The sequence below is a fragment of the Anabrus simplex genome, chromosome 2, assembly GCF_040414725.1.
Source record: "Anabrus simplex isolate iqAnaSimp1 chromosome 2, ASM4041472v1, whole genome shotgun sequence".
NCBI classification, from domain to species: Eukaryota; Metazoa; Arthropoda; class Insecta; order Orthoptera; family Tettigoniidae; genus Anabrus; species Anabrus simplex.
The window spans coordinates 92,184,238-92,200,309 of NC_090266.1; the positions used below are offsets into that span (position 1 = coordinate 92,184,238).

The following is a 16,072-nucleotide window of genomic DNA, read 5'->3' on the forward strand; positions in this document are numbered from 1 at the left end:
CCCCTTGTTCATTAAAGATTCCTGGAATATCCTTCTTGGAACCTGTTTCTTCGTTAAAGTAGCTATGCATACCCTTCCATTTTTCACAAAAATTTATAGGACTGCCAATTATGCTTGCCATCATGTTATCTTTAGCTGATATCTTTGCTAGATTCAATTTCTTAGTAACTTCCTTCAATTTCTACTTACTTCCACAGCCATTTCTATTTCTTTACAACCTGCACCTCCTTCTTAGTCTCTTTAGTTCTCCGTTTTAATATAGTGGGTCTTTACCATTCCTGCCAATGGCCGTATTGGTTTTGAAAACACCGGATCCCGTGAGATCTCCGAAGTTAAGCACCATCGGGCGTGGGCAAGATTTGAATGGGTTGCTACGCACTGTTTGTGGGGAGTAAGGGAATGGAGGAGCGGAAAGGAACTGGCCACCCTACCGTACGTAAACTCCGGCTCAAGCACACCTCTACAGAGGTTCGGACCTACATTCGGGCAGAATACAACCTTACCTTACCTTACCTTACCTTACCTTACCTTACCTTACCACCTCTAAAGGAACAAACTGTTTTCACATTTCTCAAGAATTGCTTTAAACTCATCCTAGAATCTGTTTACATCCCACTGAACTGAAGCACTCAACTTCGTCCATCCAGCTAAGAAGTCGGACATTATTAATAATATTATGATTATTATTATTACTATTTCATGTGACTATTGCCAGCCGACTCCCTGGCTGAATGATCAGCGTTGACGCTTTCGGTTGCACCCGGGTTCGATTCCCGGCCGGGTCGGGAATTATAATTGCGTCTTATTAATTCTCCTGGCTCGAGGACTGAGACAATACCCCACACTACCAACCATCACAGAAACACGCAATAGTGATTACAACTCCCCACATATATTTTGCGTCAGGAAGCGCATCCGGCTGTACAAATGGGCTGAATCGACATGTGCGCCACAGTTCACACCCACCACCCCGCAATTGTGGGAAAAGCAATAGAAGAAGACTTCTAGCTCCGTACAGCCATTGTAAGGTGGACGGCATGTTGGTGGAGGATATTGTTGCGTGTGGTATAACTTATGAGTTGCACGGAACAGCACAAATAATCAATCCCCTAACGAAGGGAATTAACCACGTAAGATTTTTTCAGTTTGTTTTACGTCGCACCGATACAGATTGGTCTTACGGTGACGATGGGATAGGAAGTGTCTAACAGTTGAAAGGAAGCGGCCGTGGTCTTAACTAATGTACAGCTCCTTCATTTGCCTGGTGTGAAAGTGCGAAACTACGGAAAACCATCTACAGGGCTGTCGACAGTGGGGTTTAAACCCCAATCCACTATCTCCCGGACGCAAGCCCACAGCTGCGCGCCCCTGACCGCACGGCCAACTCGCCGGTCCATTTAACATGGAAAGCCTTTAGTCCGGCTGGAAATTGAACCCTTTGGGCCCGTGGAACGAAGGCCAAGATGCTATAATTTCAGTCGGAAAACCGGATATTAATTTGTTTCTTCTCCTTGGCTTTATTCCCAGTATATTAGAATCGGCGCTTGGTGCCTATTTGAGCCAGTTTTGCGGCCAGATGACCTTCCCGATGCCAACCCCATGTGGAGGATTGTATCTACCATTGCGTGTTTCTGTGGTGTATGTAGATTAAGGGAAGTGTATTACGACGAACAACCACACAGGAATGAACCAGACGCAGTTGAAATACTCGCCATGGCCGGGAATCGATCGCGGGGCCCTCTTAGCCGAAGTCTAGGAACCTGGCCATTCAGCTAAGGATCCGTATATTATTATTATTATTGTTATTATTATTATTATTATTATTATTATTATTATTATTATTATTATTATTATTATTATTATTATTATCTGTTTACCCTCCAGGTTCGGTTTTTCCCTCGAACTTCGCGAGGGATCCCACCTCTACCGCCCCAAGGGCAGTGTCCTGGAGCTTCAGACACTTGGTCGGGAGATACAACTGGGGAGTATGACCAGTACCTCGCCCAGGCGGCCTCACCTGCTATGCTGAACAGGGGCCTTGTGGAGGGATGGGAAGATTGGAAGGGATAGGCAAGGAAGAGGGAAGGAAGCGGCCGTGGCCTTAAGTTAAGTACCATCCCGGCATTCGCCTGGAGGAGAAGTGAGAAACCACGGAAAACCACTTCCAGGATGGCTGAGATGGGAATCGAACCCTCCTCTACTCAGTTGACCTCCCGAGGCTGAGTGGACCCCGTTCCAGCCCTCGTACCACTTTTCAAATTTCGCGGCAGAGCCGGGAATCGAACCCGGGCCTCCGCGGGTGGCAGCTAATCACGCTAACCACTACACCACAGAGGCGGCTTATTATTATTATTATTATTATTATTATTATTATTATTATTATTATTATTATTATTATTATTATTATTATTATTTGCCCTCACTGGCGAGATGTAGTGTTTACAGTGCGCTATGTCTTCTGGTATGGGCTAGAGCAATTTGTTACTTTCATTAAGCTGTCTTAGTCTTATCCTTGGCTTTGACAATATGAAAGTGACCAAGGTATGAGCGATGCTAGTAACACCATTCCTTATGCAGTCAGTCCCTGTTATGATTGGTGTGAAAATATCGTCCATAGGGTCGGTTGGTGTATGCATTTCAGTGGGCTTGGCAGACTGATATGCAATAGCAACTTCTGGCTCGGTGAGGAAAGCAATGGGAAACTACCTCACTCCTCATTTCCATAGTATGCCTCTTCAGTGATGCCTAAGCTGTCTATGATAGCCTTTGGTGGAGCTGTGGAGGATCAGACCAGCCTTCGGGCTGAATACCCAACATACAACATACACATTATTATTATTATTATTATTATTATTATTATTATTATTATTATTATTATTATTATATTATTTGCTAGTGGCTTTACGTCGCACCGACGCAGATAGGTCTTATGGCGACGATGGGATAGAAAAGGCCTACGAGTTGGAAGGAAACGGCCATGGCCTTAATTAAGGTACAGTGGGATTCGAACCCGCTATCTCCCGGATGCGATATTATTATTATTATTATTATTATTATTATTATTATTATTATTATTATTATTATTATTATTATTTTATTGGTTTGGTGTGTGAGTTACTGTAGTCACGTCCTAGTTCGCGAACCATGGGCAACGGCTGAGTGGCATTTTAAATGGTCATGAGCTGGACCGAAATTTTGATGACATCATCTTTTAACTGGTGCATCATACACATTGCTAACTTACGTATAAATCCTGATTATGGCCCCTTGATTACAGAAATGCTCATTTATGAAGTCATTTTGTCATGTTTTGCCATTTTTAATATTGTCGTTTGCAGCAATTTTTCTTCGATCTGCGTTATTATTTAGTCATTTACATTGGAAATATTTTTTGCTAATGGTTTAACGTCGCACTAACACATCAAAGTGCGGCCAGTATCCAGAATTATGGAGATAGTGGGTTCGGATCCCACTGTCGGCAGCCCTGAAGATGGTTTTCCGTGGTTTCCCGTTTTCACACAAGGCAAATGCTAGAGCTATACCTTAATTAAGGCCACGGCCGCTTCATTCCCACTCTTAGCCCTTACCTGTCCCATCGTCATCATAAGACCTATATGTGTTGGTGCGACATAAATCAAGTTGAAAAAAAAAAGAATACTCAAACATCAAAAGGTTCAGTACTCGGTCCGAAAACAGTGAAATAAAGTAGCGTTCTACAACTCCTACCCATATTCTTTGGAAATCCACATCCCTAAAGTGCGATGGGACACTGCTTCTAATCTGGGTTGGCTTGCAATGGGAGTAGGAGGTATTATCACTGAGGTATGTACAAATTCAAATTTCAGTAAGGTACTGAAGTACCTGAATATTAACACACACATATACGTCCTGGTTAGTTTCATTTTACACAGTGCGAATTTTATTTATCCGTGTGTTATTTACTTCAAGTGGGTTGTAGCTTTCTGCTTTTGCTCTTAACGCCGTGCTAACATATCGAACGTTTTCTGCGAAGGAAGGATTGATGGGAAATGGCTAGGATTGTTAAGGTAGTAACCGTGGATTTAATTAAGGTACAGCCCCGATATTTGCCTGGTGTGAAAATGGGAAACCACACAAAACCATCTTCCGGGCTGCTGACGGTCGGATTCGAACACACTAACTCCCGAATGTAAGCTCACAACAGCGCGACCCTAACCGTACGGCGAACTCGCTTAGTACTTCAAGTCTTAAAATGCCAAGGATAAAGCCGTCCAAAGTTCTCTATTGAAGGTAAAATACACTAGTGTCCAAAAGTTAAGCATAAGTTACGAGTAAGCACGGAAACAGGAAATAGACCGCAAAACGTTCGACATATGTCCTATCAACCTTACGTGTTCGCTCTGCGTAGGAAAGGAGTGTTCCCTGCTTTGACTTGAGGCGTAACCGCAAGGTAAACACAGCCAGTGCCTGCGCCTCATATTCCCTCAGTCGTGTTTGTCCTGTCATAGTGTGCAGAGTGTAGCTTCGTAGTGAACGTGACAACACAATGGCACAACGACGCCATTTGGACCCCGTTTTGCAGGGTAGAATACTCGGCCGCCTGGAAGCAGGTCAGACAAAGCCCAAAGTCGCCGTATCCTTGAATGTTCCACAAAGTGTCATTTCCAGGCTTTGGAGACGATTTCGAGACACAGGAGATGTTAGTCGTAGGCCAGTACCAGGTCGACCAAGGGTAACCACCCCACAGCAGGACCAATATCTGGCCTTAACCGCCCGACGAAATCGGAGTGCACCTGCAACACAATTGTCGGCGGAAATTGCAGCAATCTCAGGGCTTGCCGTTTCCCGACAAACTGTGTATCGGAGGCTCAGACAAGCAGGGCTGTTTACCCGACGTTCAGCGGTGTGCATCCCACTCACTCCAGCACAGAGACGGGCCCGTTTACTGTAGAGCCGTCAACATCCAATCTGGACCATGAATGAATGGAGGCATGTGCTCTTCACAGATGAATCCCGCTTCAGTTTGCAGAACGATTCCCGTCGCACATTAATCTCTAGAGAACCGGATAGCCGATCCAACCAGAGGAACATCGTGGAACGGGACCAGTATGGTGGTGGTGGCGTCATGGTCTGGGGTGGCATCATGTTGAATAGCCTTACGGACCTGCACATCTTCATGGGTGGTCCGAGGAGCACTGTTAACGCTCGGAGATACAGGGATGAAGTACTGATACCACATGTTCGACTCTTCAGAGGTGCCGTTGGTCCAGACTTCCCCTTAATGGATGACCGCATCGCACTGCTCTGGTAGATGAATTTCTGGCTGGGAAAGATATTCATGGCATGGACTGGCCAGCGAGGTCTGTGGATCTGAATCCTATAAAACATGCCTGGGAGGCATTGGGAAGGCGAATTGCATCCCGTCAGCCTCTACCAAGGACCCACCAAGACCTTCGCATTACCCTTTCGGAGGAATGGGATCGACTGCCATAAGAGCTCTTGGATCATCTGATAGAGAGCATGCCATGTCGTTGCAAAACATGCGTGGCCATTAGGGGTAACCATACACCCTTTTAACAGCATATTTTGTTGTGGAAGACATTGCCAAGTTTTGTCAGTTGTTGTCAAAGGTGTACCTTAGCTATCCGAACCTTTCTGACAGTGTTTTTTTTTTTTTAGCAAGTTGTGTGACATAAGGTGTGTGATTCAGCATCCGTTTGTTCATCAATCCATCTGGCATTCCTATCGGGCGGTATGGCTTCGTTTAGTGACTATGCTTAACTTGTGGACACTAGTGTATTCGACAGTTCGGAGAGGATAATTGTTCTCTAGCTGGTCAGATACATTTCTGTGATTTGTTGGACAAATATTCTTCTTCGTACCATTAGCCAATGAATCCAGTGGTACCTGGGGCAATGATGGCCTCAGTTTTATCAAAAACATTTACCAAGGAATTGATCGCATTTCCGGCGGCACCCAATCAACCATGTTCCTTACTCAGTGCATCAATGTAGCTTTATAGCGTGGGAATGTCACATCGATTCTTGGGACGCTGCCACCTGGTAAAGTGTTGGATGAAGTTTTTCTTCTGTAAGACAGGACTTTATGTTTTACAGAAAATGAATTCCTTTGTCATAACCCTTATTTAGCGATTAAATAAATGTTTCTCCCTGAGAAATATGCCACGTAAAAGGAGCAGCAGATAAAAGATTTACCATTCAGCAACACGTAGATCGTTACAAACTAGTGCCATGCGGAATATCAGTTGCAAGCTGACCGTGCGATTGGGTCGATGAGCTTGCATTCGGAAGGTGGTGCGTTCGAATGCCATCGTCGACAGCCCTGAAGCGGTGCTCCGTGGTTTGCCATTTTACCGCCAGGCAAATGCTGAGGCTGTACCTTACGTAAGACCGCGGCCGCTTCCTTTCCAATCCTAGTCCCTTGTCATCCTAGGATCGCCGGAAACATTTAATGAGTTAATGCGTCTTTAAACCACTTGTTAAATAAAAAATAAAGAATATCAGTAGAGTGCATGATATCCTAATAATGACGATAGGCCTATGTAAATTTTCAGTTACCGGGCGAGTTGGCCGTGCGGTTAGGAGTGCGCAGCTGTGAGCTTGCATCCGGGAGATAGTGGGTTCGAATCCCACTGTCGGCAGCCCTGACGATGGTTTTTCGTGGTTTCCCATTTTCACACCAGGCAAATTTTGGGGCTCTACCCTAATTAAGGCCACGGCCGCTTCCTTCCCCATCCTAGACCATTCCTATCCCATCGTCGCCATAAGACCTGTCTGTGTCGGTGCGACGTAAAGCCACTAGCAAAAAAGAAAGTTTTTCACTTATTTTCAACGTCGCCGAAAACCTTCGATTTGTTAGTGTGACATTAAAAACACGTAGGATAAAAGTTATTTTCGTTGAAATAACTGCATTTAAATAATGACAGAAACATTATCCTCTCAGGTGGTCCTGTACGTATTATTATTATTATTATTATTATTATTATTATTATTATTATTATTATTATTATTATTATTATTATTATTATTATTATTATGTCCGGCTCTATGGCTAAATGGTTAGCGTGCTGGCGTTTGGTCCAGAGGGTCCCGGGTTCGATTCAACGCCGGGTCGAAGGTTTTTACACTTAAGTGGTTAATTCCCCTGGCTCGAGAACTGGGTGTTTGTGCTGTCCTCAATATCCCTGAAACTCACACACCACACTTAACACTATCGTCCACCACAATAACAAGCAGTGACCTACACATGATAGTTGCCGCCCACCCTCATCGGAGGGTCTGTCTTACAAGGACTGCACCCGGCTAGAAATAGCCATACGAAACTTTTATTTCCATTATTATTATTATTATTAGTAGTAGTAGTAGTAGTAGTAGTAGTAGTAGTAGTAGTAGTAGTAGTAGTAGTAGTAGTAGTTTTGAAGCCTTCACTCTCACGCTCATTGAGTTGGACCACGAAATGTTCCAGAATTTCTGCGTGTATCATGTCTTGGAAGAAACTTGGTGCAAGAACACGCTGCCGACTTAAGGCGCACCATGCACCAGTCCTCTGATAATACAATGGCGCGTGGCCTCCGGAGAGGCCTAGTGCAGGTCTTTCGAATTGGCGGCTTACAGGTGACCTGCGCGTCTGTGGGGATGAGGTCCTGTCTATGATGAATATTAATGCAGAAGAAGGCACACACACACACACACAGCCCCCAGTCATCGGAAATAATCCGTGAAGGTAATCAAACCTGGGACCCCTTGGAAAACACTATGTCCATTTAGCTGGACAAAGTAAGCTCGTGTCCTCATTCCGAGGTGGTCCAGCTCTTTTCAGGCACACCCCTCAATGGAGGTGAGCTACACGTGCCATTTTAACAACATGCCAGCCCTTCTATCATTCTTAAGTCTCTGGCAGTACCGGAAGCGAACCCAGGTCTCCGACGACTGTAGCTAATAGCCCTAAACGTTACGCTACGGAGACAGACGACCTTCTCATCGTGTAGAGGCATTTCCTTCCACTCGTGAGGGTTGTCAGTGCCCCACACACGAGTGTTCTGACTGTTAACTTATCCTGATAGACGGAACCATCATGTTAATCCTAATTTTTTTTCTTCACTGCACTGTACAGTTTCTTGGGCATCCTGTATTTTTCAGCTTAATAAGAGAAGCAGAGAGTACGATATGCCATATGAACGTCAGCATTTCGAAGACCGAAATGATGTCAGTAGAGAGAAGAAATCGGGAGATAGTGGGTTCGAATCCCACTGTCGGCAGACCTGAAGATGATTTTCCGTGGTTTCCCATTTTCACGCCAGGCAAATGCTGGGGCTTTACCTTAATTAAGGCCACAGAACTCCTAGGCCTTTCCTATCCCATCGTCGCCATAAGACCTATCTGTGTCGGTGCGACGTTAAGCCACTAGCAAAAAATGGAGAGAAGAAACCTTAAGAAAATTCAAAACTGGTACAGCTGAATCATTTCCAAGTAGGCTTACTCAGGATGTGAAATCTACCAGGATGGTAGTACTGTCTAGTAAGTGAAATTGTAACAGGGTATAGCCATTAGCTTACGGTTGCTATCACGTGTATTCCGTAAGAAAAATCAGTCTTTACACCGATCTGTTTGTTATATGGCAATGATAACTGGGTGGAATCTTCCCCTTTCAGTTCAATATCCGTTTAACATTCACGTTCGGTTTTCCACTCGGACTCAGTGAGGGATCCCATCTCTACCGCCTCAAGAGCAGTGTCCTGGAGCGTGAGACTATGGATCGGCATACAAATGAGAAGAAGGACCAGTATGTCGCCCAGGTAGCCTCACCTGCTGTGCTGAACAGGGGCCTTGTGGGTGGGTTGGGGGGTAGAGGAGATTGGAACGTATGAAGAAAGAAGAGGAAATGAAGCGACTGTTGCCTTAAGTCAGGTACCATCCTGGCATTTATCAGGAGGAGAAGTGGAGAAACCACGGAAAACCACTTCGAGGATGGCTGAGGAGAGAATCGAACCCCACTCTACTCAGTTGACCTCCCGGGGCTGAGTGGACCCCGTTCCAGTCCTCGTATCAGTTTTCAAATTTTGTGGCAAAGTCGGGAATCGAACTCGAGCCTCCGGGGTGTGGCAGCTAATCACACTAATCACTACACCACAGAGGTGGATCTGGGTGGAATCAGTATACTTTATTCTTAAATTGGAAGTTTTTCGTTTCTTTACAAGTGGTTTTACGTCGTACTGACAGAGGTAGGTCTTATGGCAGCGATGGGATAGGAAAGAGCTAGGAGTGGGACGGAAGCGGCCGTGGCCTTAATTGAGGTACACCCCAAGTATTTTTCTGGCGTGAAAATTGGAAACCACGGCAAACCATCTCCTTTTTTTTTGCTAGTTGCTTTACGTCGCACCGACACAGATAGGTCTTATGGCGACGATGGGACAGGAAATGGCTAGGAGTGGGAAGGAAGTGGCCGTGGCCTTAATTAAGGTACAGCCCCAGCATTTGCCTGGTGTGAAAATGGGAAACCACGGAAAACCATTTTCAGGGCTGCCGAGAGTGGGATTCGAACCTACTATCTCCCGAATACTGGATACTGGCCGCACTTAAGCGACTGCAGCTATCGAGTTCGGTCAAACCATCTTCAGGGCTGCCCACGGTGGGGTTCGAACCCACTATTTTCCGAATGCAAGCTCACAGCTACGTACCTCTAACCGCACGGCGAACTCGCTTGGTAGAGAGAGAAATGCATTTATTTCTGCTTCCCCCATTTGGTGGCTGCGCAGAAGACAAAGCGTACATGAAAATTTAATTAATAATTACAAGGGTCGTTTAAAATATGTCCATAAATGATAGGTACACTATAGTAAAGCCTACTTAATATATATATATTTTTTTTTTTTTTTTTTTTTTGTTTATGTGTACCAGTCAACAATTTTGAAACCCATGAGGAATTCCTCATAAGACAAAGATATAGCTAAGAGTACGAATGATTTTTTGCTATTGCTAACGACCCTTTCAGAGCTGCTAACCCAGTGTCCTTAATAAATTGGTTATGCAAATTAAATTTCTTATAAAAGTTGTGAAATGTGTGAGTAATGGTGCCTCGTGCTCCTATCATCAATCCTAACACATCTATGGAGTCCAGATGATATTTCTCGGCATAGTATGGAAGTCTAGGTTCATATATATCATATTTCTCCTTGTGTACATCATGTGGTTGAGTGGATGATGCTTCGGTTCTAATTGTGGGGTCTATTATGAACCCTTTACTTGAGCTCGGTGGTATAGCTATCATGTCAATCCTCCGTCTTGACCCTGTCTGAGACAATCCATGTTCCTCCTCGTAGACTGTATAGTGCTTTTCTCTCAGGGCTTCAGCAATCATAGATCGTATACGATGATGTCGTGAATTCCGTAGGGTGTCATTAAATGGACAGGAACCCAAGACGTGACCAAGTGTTTCAATCTCATTGTGGCAACGCCGACAGTGGTTATTGCCTTGGAACCTGCCAGGTAATGCACCAACTGGAACTACATTTGCTGTCAGTTTTATGGCATTTCTCCAGTCGCTCCTTCGAGTTTTCTTACCCACTGATTGGCTGGAGTGTATTCTTTATACAGTATAACACCCTTACCCTTTTGTGGTAAGGCACACCAGGCATCGAATTCTTTCTCACGGAGTTGTCGTAGGAGCGAGACCCTGACTGATTCGTATTCAGTATTCAGGAGCAGGCCAAGTTTTTACTCTTCTCACTAGTGAATAGATGGTTATTGGTCTCCAGTTATCTAGATCCATGGGGTCTCCTCCCTTATGGAGAAGCACGGTTTTAGCTAGCTCTCTTATGAATCTCGGGCACCAGTGTTCACGTTAACATGGTTGTTGCAATCAATGCTATAATTTCATAACACGTGTCATGTTTAAGTGCCCTCATTAATATATGGTCTGGGCCAGGGGATGTGTCAACGGCTATTTTCTTGATTTCATACTCTACTTCTTGTTTAGAAATGACAGTATTCATTGTATCTTCTAATTCTACACATTCAGATGTGTGTGAAGTATATGTTGATCTTTCCAAATCACTGGGGACTGAAACACGGGAGGAAAAGTAGTTGTGTATTATATATATATATACCTTACAGACGCCAACGGCCTTAGCCGTGTTGAAACACCGGATCCCGTGAGATCTCCGAAGTTAAGCAACATTGGGCGTGGTCAGGAGTTGGATGGGTTGCCACGCGCTGTTGGTGGGGGGTAAGGGAATGGAGGAGCGGAAAGGAACTGGCCACCCTACCGTACGTAAACTCCGGCTCAGGAACACCTCTGCGGAGGTTCGGACCTGCCTTCGGGCAGAATAACCCTTACCTTACCTTACCTTACAGACCTCTTTAGTGTCACTGATTGCCGCACGTACTGTTTTTCGTCTCTGGTTGTAGTATAGGAATTGAAACTTTTGGTATTCATACTTCTCACGGCGCTTTAATCTGCCTCTCTTGGTCACCCTCTCTGGATTGCTTGATTGCGTAAATTAGCGTTGATTATTTAACTTTTTTCTCCGCCGTATTTCATAAAATTTCACTGACATGTGTTTTCGACCGGGAAGCTGATGCACGGCTTCGGATAAGAATTCCATGAATTCTTTTACATGATTACAGAAGTCATCGTCATTACCGATATTCTGGAATTCCAACTTAAATTTTTCCATCGTTGGTAATTACTGATCATAGCACGATAATTTAATATACTATATATATGGCTATATTTAATGCCGTGCCATTATTAATTCTGTTCTTTTGAATAAAGTTGCTATGACATCCTTGAAATGGAACCCTTGGACGAATCACCTAACACGACGACTCAGATTATCACCGCTGAAGTTGTTAACGCCACAGCCTGTCCACATTGTTTTAAACTCTATAAAGGGAAGCTGGGAGTGAGCATCCACATAAGCCGATCTCATCCACAAGAACATAGAACTGCACTGTTAGCTAAGCAGCCCGAATGGAAATCAGCAAGAAGTGGTCATGCACTCTTTCAAATGATAGTGATATCTTGTTTCCAGGTAATGTCAACGAAAATATTAACATACCAGACATAACGAACCACAGTACATTTATACAAAATCAAAACACGTTGGTCCGGGTTCGATTCCCGGCTCTGCCACGAAATTTGAAAAGTGGTACGAGGGCTGGAACGGGGTCCACTCAGCCTCGGGAGGTCAACTGAGTAGAGGTGGGTTCGATTCCCACCTCAGCCATCCTGGAAGTGGTTTTCCGTGGTTTCCCACTTCTCCTCCAGGCGAATGCCGGGATGGTACCTAACTTAAGGCCACGGCCGCTTCCTTCCCTCTTCCTTGCCTATCCCTTCCAATCTTCCCATCCCTCCGCAAGGCCCCTGTTCAGCATAGCAGGTGAGGCCGCCTGGGCGAGGTACTGGTCATTATCCCCAGTTGTATCCCCCGACGAAGAGTCTGAAGCTCCAGTACACTGCCCTTGAGGCGGTAGAGGTGGGATCCCTCGCTAAGTCCGAGGGAGAAACCGACCCTAAAGGGTAAACAGATGATGATGATGATGAATGAAGGAGGATAGGTTGCCTAGGGGAATAATGGATTCGCTCATGGAGGGTAAGAGAAGTAAAGAGGGACCAAGGCGGCAGTTATTTAAAGATGAGAGGTGTGAAACTAGCTGCAGAGGATTGTCACGGTGCACAGTCAATTCACAGAGGCTTGCTGACTGAACGATCAAACGCATAACACTCTATAATGAAGATGTATGTATGTATGTTATTGCCAGCCCTGTCATGTAAGGAAAGAGTGTCTACTTACCCTGAGACCTCGAGTTCGATCTAAGGTTCGTCTACGGATTTTAATCCTGAATTGACAGTCAGAATGGAATGCAACAGCCTTGTGTGGTTAGCTGAGTTGCTGTCTGATGTGGGAGGCAGCGGTTTCGGTCAAGAAAGCGAAGCGATACAAGTGAGGGAATCCCCGTCCTCACCACGTGATACTCCAATACGCGCTGGCCATCTGCCTTGGCAGACAAAGCCTCTTCTTGTGACTGTAAAAGTCATGGATTTCGTTTATTTTGTGTATATATTTGCTTGCGGAGATAGCACTAACGCGTTCCAGCTTTTGGCGGCAATGGCATGCCAAGGTGCTAGGGCTGAGAAGGTACAGCCCCAGCATTTTCCTAATGTGAACATGGGAATCCACGGAAAATCATCAAGAGAACCACGGTTACTAGAGCCAGGTTGAGGCGCTGGCCTTCTGACTCCAACTTGGCAGGTTCGATCCTGGCTCAGTCCGGTGATATTTGAAGGTGCTTAAATACGTCAGCCTCGTGTCAGTAGATTTACTGGCACGTAAAAGAACTAAATTCCGGCACCTCGTCGTCCCCAAAAACCGTAAAAGTAGTTAGTGGGACGTGAAGCCAATAACATTATTATTACGGTTACTAGAATAGACAGTAGGGGTCACGCGCAAGATCGTTTTGGCTGGTGATGTCAACTGGTCTACCTGCTGTCATTTCTTGATGGATACAGTACTTTTTCATCCATCTCTTGGCACAGGCCAGAGTAAAGTGTAGCTTCCACCGAAGTCCCAGTCAACATCCATGGCTGTGACAATATGGAAGTTGCTGGGGTATGGGTAGTGCTGAGTAATGACATTCAGAGCATGCCTATTGCATCTGAGTGTTATGAAAGGTGCTGCACATAAGGTCAGTTGTGCTGCAATAGTACTTTCTGACCCAGTGAGGAAAGCAATGACAAACTACCTCACTCCTCATCTTGCCTAGTACGCCTCATTTTGGTGCTGCCATTGGTTTTTGGGGTTTCCTTATAACCGCATAACATTTGGTGGTGCTATTTGATGATCCAACCAGCCTCTGGGCTGATTACCTAACAGACAGACAGACAGACAGACAGACAGACAGACAGACAGACAGACATGTCAACTGGTTACCAATGGCGGGCCTGCACAGCGCACGGCCGATTGTAACTGTGCGTTTCCGTTAATCATTTGCGTGATTTTAATTTAATCACATGCTTAATATTTTTCAATTTTGTCAAATATATTTGTCAATTGTTATATCTATGCATATGTTGTAATTTATTTCAGTATTTTTATTATAATTACAACTAATATTACAACACTGTACTTAACACGAACTCTTTCCGTAGCTCCCTCAGTACTAAATACTCTTTCGCATCGCAAATAAAGTATTTAGGGATCGGTTTTCGTATTTTCTCTCCATCCAGTGATTCTGAAAACGTTTTTATAAAGTCTTATTTCTGAAACTATTCACAAAAAATTAAGGAAACGTGACCAATCACACGGGCGTGCTTTTTAACGTTGTTATAGCAGATTGTCTGTGTTAAATAATATTGTAAACTACTGATATTATTTTTCATGTACAAGTAATTATTTATAAATGTGTATTGACCGATGGAATGTTAGTAAAAAGCCCCTGAAGAAACATCAACCTCTTCCACCATATCAGAGGTCACTCTTGTTATTGGGAAAGAGACTACCACAGGCTTAGAGCATACAGACCTGTGGTACGGAGAAAACACTCGGTCATAAAATGTGATTCCAAGATCAATCAATTAATCAATCAATCAATCAATCACCACTGATCCGCATTTTGGGCAGTCGTTCAGGTGGTAGATTCCCTATGAGTTGTTTGCCTAGTCTTCTCTTAAATAATTTCTAAGAAGTCGAACATTTATCGAACATCTGAACATAAACATCCACACCCTGTTTCCAGTCACTCGACCGGGTAAGGAATTGAATGAATGTAGCCGCCATCTAGCGGCGAGGATACGAATTGTGCCGGCTGCCGAAGCCTGTCGCACTCCTCAGGAGAAATGTTTAATGACAGACAGATTACTGTTTTAAGAGGAAGTGCAACTAGCAAACCATCCTCTATAAACACCAATCATTGGGAAGTTATGACATTTTGCTTTGCCCACAGTTAGTGATAACAGCTCAGTGGCTTTCCGTACATTTTACCTCTCCGTTCCAGTCACAAGAATATGCTTCATTGAAAACTTATGCGCACATTGTAGATCTTCACTCTCACTCTGCATTTCAATTCTTTATTTATTTATTTATTTATTTATTTATTTATTTATTTATTTATTTATTTATTTATTTATTTATTTATTTATTTATTTATTTATTTGCTATTTTGCTTTACGTCGCACCGACACAGAGAGATCTTATGGCGACGATGGGATAGGAAATGGCTAGGAAGTGGAAGGAAGCGGCCGTGGCCTTAATTAAGGCATTTCCCTGGTGTGAAAATGGGAAACCACGGAAAACCATCTTCATGGCTGCCGACAGTGGGGCTTGAACCCACTATCTTCCGATTACTGGATACTGGGCGCACTTAAACGACTGCAGCTATCGAGATCGGTATTTATTTATTTATTTCTTAATATGTTTACCCTCCAGGGTCGGTTTTTCCGTCGGACTCAGCGAGGGACCCCACCTCTACCACCTCAAGGGCAGTGTCCTGGACTTTGGTTCAATGGATACAACTGGGGAGGAGGACCAGTACCTCACCCAGGCGGCCTCACCTGCTATGATGAACAGGGGGCTTGTGTGGGGATGGGAAGATTGGAAGGGACAGGCAAGAAAGAGGGAAGTAAGCGGTCGTGGCTTTAAGTTAGGTACCACCGCGCATTTGCCTGGAGGAGAAGTGGGAAGGCACGGAAAACCACTTCGAGGATCGCTGAGGTTGGAGTCGAACCCTCCTCTACTCAGTTGACCTCCCGAGACTGAGTGGACCCCGTTCAGCCCTCGTACCACTTTTCAAATGTCGTGGAAGAGCCGGGAATCAAACCCGGGCCTCCGAGAGTGGCAGCTAATCACACTAACCACTACACCACAGAGGAGGACTATTATTATTTACATACCATATTAGCGAAGATTCTGGAACTGTGATGACATCAATTTATTTTTACAGGATGTGCAATTAATCTTCCATAGCACTTGATATTCCACGGTGGGGCTGAGTGGCTCAGGCGGTTGAAGCGCTGGCTTTCTGATCCCAACTTGGAAGATTCGATCTTGGCTCAGTCCGGTGGCATTTGAAGGTGC

At 44.6% G+C, this 16,072-nt stretch overlaps 1 protein-coding gene across 1 annotated transcript in view; it reads left to right on the forward strand.

Moving 5' to 3' along the window:
* LOC136864960 (putative transmembrane protein INAFM2) overlaps positions 1-16,072 on the forward strand; it is a 238,045-nt gene that overhangs the window by 108,754 nt on the left and 113,219 nt on the right. The window lies entirely within an intron of this gene.